Below are 6,555 nucleotides of genomic sequence, written 5' to 3' on the forward strand. Positions count from 1 at the left end.
ACTGAGAATGGGCTGGATCTTAGTCTTCCTCCAACTTCCCCATGCACACAAGGGGTTGGAAACAACAGCATAGTAGTGCCTCAGAGCAATCAACACCCCGACAGGAACCACTATAATCTGGATACTGCCTTCACATCCAAAGCAGGATTTCACACAGCTACTCACTTGCACTGGCCTCAGTACCTCATGTCTGAGAACAGAGTAGTACTCTGGGCCATTCACCCACAGCATTTCATCTCTTTGTGCATTTATTATATGCCCAGAAAAGCAGAGATTCCTTTGCATGGTGTGTTTGAGCTCACCCACCTCTTGTGATGCAAACAGCTCTGCATGAGACTGCTATGTGCATGCCAACTTTATCCCATATGGAAGGGCTTGGTACAGGGTACACAGGTATGGCACAGGTGAGAGGTCACTGGGAGGCAGTGTAGCATCTGCCAGGATTGAGCAGAGGGCAGCTCAAGGCCATCCATCCTCTCTGCTTGGACTCTAGCGTCCTCTTACCTATTTTTGAGGTTACCTAAAACATATTTTTCTTTTAAATTCTCTGAGATGAAGTTAAAGCCAGAACACATCCCTTTACTCAGCTCTGCCTGACAGGCACATGCCTCACAAAACACAAACCGCTCCTCAGGGGAGGAGTGAAGCAACTGTGACGTTAAATCTGACGCTGTGTGGCTGAGGGATGACCATAACCACAGCTCTGTGCTGAGCCATTCTGTATGTGGCCTCATGAGCATGTGCCCTGAGTCACTCCAGCCCCCAAGTGAAAACAGGAAGAAGAACTTGCTCTTGTCCCTAAAATAATCAAAGTTTTGAAACCCTCCATATAAAACCAGAAGTGATGCTTTCTTCACTGGTGGAATAAAAACATTAATTTAATTTTGAGTTTAACATGAAAACCTCAAAACATCATACCAGAAAAACACAGTATACAGCAAGGCTCTATAAGGAACCAGCTTGAAGTCACAAGTCTTTCAGGCAGCAAAGAGGCATCACACAGGCTACCTTGAGCATGAACAGCAGCTCCATCTAGCACATGCCCCAGATCACTGTGTCTATTTGCTTGTCTCATCATTTGAAACAGGCAGGCTACTCAATTTACAGGGAAGCAGGATGCCTCTTGCCTTCACCACACTATGAAAAATATACCCCATTGTCAGCCATGAGTGCAGCTGTACTACTGTGAATATGATTTACCTGCCAGGGCTGATGAAGACAAACGAGCTTTGGTGTGATTTCAGAAGCCAGGATAAAAACCTGCCTGGGTGAGTCAGAGGGAGAGACAACCACCTATACTATCCATACTCTCATGTGCAACTATATGCATGGCAACTGTGCATCCAGAAGCACTGAAGACTGCAAACAAGCTGTATGTGCACACAAGGAAGTGTATGAAACTTTTTCTGGTCATTTGTTGTATATAAAGCACTTAACACAGATAGGGTTTAGAAAAACGTTTCTAGACAGATGACCTGATTTGAACAGTTAATTCCAAACTTCCTCAAGCCAAGAACAAATAACTGGAAATAACTTCACCTACCATTGAAATCATGAGGATTAATTGCAAGATAGGGCACATTCCTCTTTGTAGAGAAAAGGAGGTGAAGAGAATAACAAAGGCAGACCAGCATTTTTGCATCCCTATTCCAGAAAAACTAAGGGGAATATTTTTCATTTTATTCTAGAGAAAATAACCCATCCCCAGAGTACACGTCTATAGTTCTTGCTTCTGGGAAGAGTGCACCAGAGTATAAAAAAGAAATTCAGATGTAGAAACGAAATAGATTTATTTTTTTTTAAAGTAGCAAACTTAAAACATTGCAAAAGGTTACAATGATTTAGAACACCCAGTCTGAGCGGCCACGCTTGGCTGTTCTCTGAGTACGTGTGAGGTGACTCTGCACACAGGGCTCTTGCAATGGCCAGAAAAATTGTGCTGCTTGCAGCCTCTTGCATTTCCCTGCTATCTTTATGAGACACACACAAAAGAAAATTACCTGCTTGCCATACAGGCACATGGCACAGATCAGTTCATGCTCCTCTGTCACAGTAAAGGCAAGTGCAACATGGAGAGAATAGCTGCTCCCCTGCCTCCTGTGAGGGAAGAGAGGTCAGCCATGCAGCCTGTTCTTCTTACTTAGTTTTCTGAGAATAGTTTATGACCAGGTTAACACTTTTTAAATGTGTTGGTATATAGAAATGCTTGGGTTAGGAGCTTCAAAGGCTGTCTAATCCATTGTATGCCCGTACCCTCCAACGGGACTGTGGATATGCACCTACCTGTAATACATCACTACGTTAGCCTCTATGTGCTTTGTAATTTCAATTGTATTATAATTGTCAGGCTGTGGGTGTGCACCTTTTCCCTGTTGGACAGACTCTGTGGTACCTCTATCAGCAAAATCTAATTGGCTACCAGCATTCTGTTACTTCTATAAAGTAGCTGTCACAAAGGTGACACCATAGTGTCAACACGACTGATTGGCTGGCATGGTGAAAAGTAGTTACATGGAATACAGCCTGCTTTAGCAGGAGATAAACTAAATTGCAGAAGATCATCTTCTTCATACACACAGATCACACAGATAGGAAGAAGGTACTCACTCAGTCACTCTAATATCAAAAGCACCGCAGAGGAAGACAGCTGTGCTCAGGCTTCCTCTAGGCAGCCAGGAACTAGCTTATATACCTCCACTAAAGAGATCCCTTGTTATCCTTTTGCATCAGCTACCAAACGTGGAGAAACAGAGGGATTATTGAAGAACACAGGAGGCTGTGATAATGTTATCGTAAGTGAATGGACAAACTATTATTGTCATGACAGAAACTGGGCTACAACTACCGTTGACCAAATTCTTCACTAATTTGTTGGCCTAGAAAAATCCATGTTGAGCAAGGTGGGGGAAAAAAGTCATAACATAAACACAAGGGGAACAATGTAGCAATGGCGCAGTTGCATTAGATGGATACAGGTTGCTATTGTATGGGGTCTACAACACAAAATAAAGCCTTTCCTGAAAATATAGAATTGTTGTGAGGGCCATTTAGATGAGATGGATGTATGACAGTCCAATCTCATCACTTACTCCGTAGAGCTAGGATATTACTGAAGTATCACTGAGCTTAAGCTAGGCATGATGGTTTCAAGAGGTACAAAGTCAGGGATCAGTTAAGGAAAGCAGAACTCACATTGGCTCTCCCTCCTGGAGTAATGCCTGGTATATAGTAGTCTTTGATTGTTCCACTCAAATAGATAATTTTAGGATATTTTGGTATTGTTATTCAAGTTGACAATTACAAATGACCATGAAAAAAAGAGTCTACCTAGGCACATTACGAAAACTTCAGCTGAAGCTGTGGTTGTCAGTACCTTTAGAAGTATGGTGTTCAGTTCTGTTGTTATTGAGAAAAAGTGCAAGGAAACATCAAACAATTTGAATGCAACCAAAAAATAGACTCTTTTGGAAGAATATAATCCTCATTTACTCTCCTCTAAGCAAAAAATGAGCTGGTAGTGACCTGCAGATGGGACATGAAAAGAGCTACATGAGAATACTTTCCAGGAACTGTAGTTACAGTTCATCCTGTTGTTTTCAGCATAGTCAACATCACCTGTTAGGATTACTGAAAAAATTCTCTCCAGCCTCTTGATCCCTAAATTCCAATTATCATTGCTATCGAAAACTGTTTCATTGCCAGTGCTGCCCTGCCTACAAGAGAATGACAATAGTAACATGTTTCATCATCCCCTGGTAGATGCTCTCTGAATGCAAGTACACTGTGATTTGAGAATCAGATGACAAGCAAAAATGTGGTCATTTGACCAAAGCCTGTCCTTAACTGGACAATCTAGGCACCAGCCATATTCAAGTGGTTGAATATGGAGCTGAATCCTGCTTATGGAGTAATAAGTTTTGAAGCAGGTGAAGGAGAAGGGCAACTCCTCATCCACCACTATAAGACATAACAGACCCTGGCAGGTCCACTGTTTTGCTGCATCTCCCATTTGGAGAGTAAATCTTGGAGAAGAAATGAAGCTGAAATTTTTAAAACTAGCATCCTCGGATCCTACTGCTTCCCATTACTGAATCCTCCTTTATGACCCCTGCAAAAGCAGCAAGGAAGATGTTCTGTACACAGCAGGTAATATAGAGAACCTACACATCCGGTGAGTCAGAACATTCAAGGTGGAACAGTGAATTTCCTTTCACATCTCAGTTTTTAATTGTGTGTAAGTTTCTCAGTAAATATCTTTTCTTCCTGAAATTCATCATGACTAGATCACCTGTCAGAGGAAAATTCTTCTGGGGGTAAATTATATGTCATTTGGAAAACAGTTTTTAGAAATAGAAGTCTTGTAAAAGTTAAAAAAAAAAAAGTCTAGTTTCTTCAAAACTATCAAAGGTTTCTCCATCAAAAAGAGGAAAACATGTTATGTCTGTAAACTTCACATTTGTTTTATTCATTATTTTCCCTTCAGAAAGTTCTCTATGCAAGATTCATTCCTGAAAGGACAGCAAGGTCCTTTTTACATTAAGAAAACGTGCTCTATATTGATGCAATTGCATTGGTGCCAACCTCCTTAATGTAGGCAGCACTTCAGCTGACCTTGAAAAACACAGAATTTTTCCAACAGGGTTACAGACTTGCTGGAGGTTATGTGCAGTATGTAACTTCGAAAAACTTGAGTCTTTATGCTAGTTATTCTATATAGCAGGAATGTTAATTCACCTCATATTTTTCTTGTGCTTGTCAGACAATATTCTAGGACTACAGAGGGAGGCGAAGAGTTTGCTGCACCATGCCTGGATGTTAGCTACCTGCTGTGGTAGCTCTTCTTCATTCCTGTGCATGAAGTCCAGGTGGAAGGCAGTGAGAAAGAAAGAATTAAGGAATTGCTATTGGTTTCTCCAAGTTCCCCATCAATGTCAGATTCAAACCATTTGAAGTTATTAGAAGTGGAGCATTCTGTTGTCATTTTTCTCCTGTTTATATTGCCCCTGCAAGCAGATAAAATAAAGGAAGTGAAATCACAGCTCTGGAGGGCTTCTCTTCCCTCCTTTTTTTTGTGCTTATGTCGTTCTATTTGACTGTTTGTCTTGACTGCTCAGGAGCTGTCACTTGTATGGCATCCAGGAGGTCTCTAGCAGTCCACTGATAAAAAATAATATAGTGGGGGAAAAAGTCACTCAAGAGGCAGATGAAAGAAGTGGTGAAGCCAACATTAAAATAAACCCAACAACAAACAAAAATGAAAACAAACAAACAAACAAACAAACAACAACAAAATAAACCCCACTCAAACAAAAAAAGGAAAGCAGTGGGGTTGGAATGGTTGCAGTTGTTTATGTGCTCTGGAAATATCAGTAATGATGAAGTAGAGGCAATATATTGTTTTGAAACCCTCTATGACCCTTTTCCTATTCTCTGCCAGTCTGGAGATGAACTGTGTGCACTGGAAGTTTCTTTCTCTACCCCCTATACCAGATTTAACAGATATGGTAAACTTTGTGCTTTTTATTGTACACTCAGGAAATAAAATTCCACTCAGTTAAACCACATTGTGAGTGGAAGGGCAGCCATCAACTCAGGTGGACTTAGAGTACAGCTGCTCAGAAAATCCAAATCAGGCAGCATCTACACTCCATCACAAGTTAAAGAATTGCTCCACTGCCCTTTACATGCCCTGGCTCTAACCTCTTATTTAACGGTAACCTGCAGCTACCTAAACTACTCAGAAAACACAAACCCAGATCCCATATCTCCCACTATCAGTTTTAGGGAGAACGACTTACTTCCTTGGCTTGGAGATCTGTGAATACACTACTTTATAGGATAACCTAGAGTTCCAGAGGAGAGATGAGATGGAAGAGATCAACCACATTAGATTCCTAGCGCTACATGTTAAGACAATTTTTTCCTTAAACAGAAGATTGGGAATCACCAAGAAGGGTTCTCTGTGTTTTGGAAAGACTGATGTGTACAAGGACTTCTGGGCTGATCAAAACATGCCCATAATTCTGTAACTCTATCACTAATAAAAACATTGCAAAATATAGAAATGTCATCTATAGGGCATCAATGAATTACAGTTCTGAGCCTGTGTAGAGATGAATTGGGGTGAAGATTATAAAAAGAGGAATGGTGTTCACTGAATGAGAGCTTTCAATTCACTGTGTGGAAAAACGAAGAGCAGCTCTCATGTCTCCATCATAAATCCCTTCAGATGACTAGTTAATAAACATATTGGAAGAGCCATACAGTTCCCTCACTCCTAAGGTCTGCCATCCCATGGTCCTTCTCTGTGAGAAGGTGAGAACACCCTTGCAATGCTTTGATCTGGCTCTGAGAAGCTAGTATTCCTCTCAGTCTAGAACTCCTTCAGGAAGGCATTCTCTGGGTCTCTTGGGTGGGCCTTTCTTTGACCCTTGTACCTCCACCATGGAAATAATTGAGTTCCTTGTCTTGAATGATGCCCACCATTTGAGCATTTGTTGGGTGGAGTGCTGGTACAAAGTGAGAGAAGTGCTATTTCTGGGCAATTTCAGCCTG

At 41.3% G+C, this 6,555-nt stretch overlaps 1 long non-coding RNA gene across 2 annotated transcripts; it reads left to right on the top strand.

Moving 5' to 3' along the window:
- Window positions 1-2,483: 2,483 nt before the first annotated feature.
- On the top strand, window positions 2,484-5,038 carry LOC113952026. Of its 2 annotated transcripts, XR_003529354.1 has the most exons (3): window positions 2,484-2,599; window positions 2,731-2,792; window positions 4,760-5,038. It is a non-coding gene; the product is annotated as an uncharacterized LOC113952026 (long non-coding RNA). The 2 variants fall into 2 exon arrangements; XR_003529353.1 differs by lacking the exon at window positions 2,731-2,792.
- Window positions 5,039-6,555: the final 1,517 nt, after the last annotated feature.

The sequence above is a fragment of the Corapipo altera genome, unplaced genomic scaffold (genome assembly GCF_003945725.1).
Source record: "Corapipo altera isolate COAL_440 unplaced genomic scaffold, ASM394572v1 61, whole genome shotgun sequence".
NCBI lineage: Eukaryota > Metazoa > Chordata > Aves > Passeriformes > Pipridae > Corapipo > Corapipo altera.